This window comes from Olea europaea, chromosome 8 (assembly GCF_002742605.1).
Source record: "Olea europaea var. sylvestris chromosome 8, O_europaea_v1, whole genome shotgun sequence".
Classification (NCBI taxonomy): Eukaryota; Viridiplantae; Streptophyta; class Magnoliopsida; order Lamiales; family Oleaceae; genus Olea; species Olea europaea.
The window spans coordinates 2,491,002-2,491,496 of NC_036244.1; positions in this window are offsets into that span (position 1 = coordinate 2,491,002).

A 495-nucleotide genomic window follows, 5' to 3' on the forward strand; every position below is an offset into this window, starting at 1 on the left:
TGATACAAATGAAATCTTACATTGAAATAATACAAACCAATTTTAACGGTAAAAAATAGCATATGCATGTGAATTGGGAGGAGAGTGTAGCTTACCCAAACTTGTACAATATAACATATGATACCAGTTAACTTGAGAGCTGTTAATTTCCAGTCCAATTCAACAAGTATGCATTTCTCCCTATATGCAAGACCAGTTCATTTGTGAAGGTTATCACACCAATTCATAGCCTCAGGGGCCCAAATTTCTTTGTATTTTGAGGCACTAAGCATCGAGCTTATGCCTAACTGCAGCTCCGTCCTTGATGTTGTCTTTGCTGTAAGTATAGAGTTACCTTTATGAAGGGTGAAATGCATGTTGAAGTGTCAAAAAAGTTGTTATACACACGACAAACACGCCTATGATTTTTCAAAACGGTCAACGAAAATCATAGGAATGTTAAGGCCATATGAGTCATTTGTATCTTATAGTGATGGATGAAGTTATTTGCTCGAT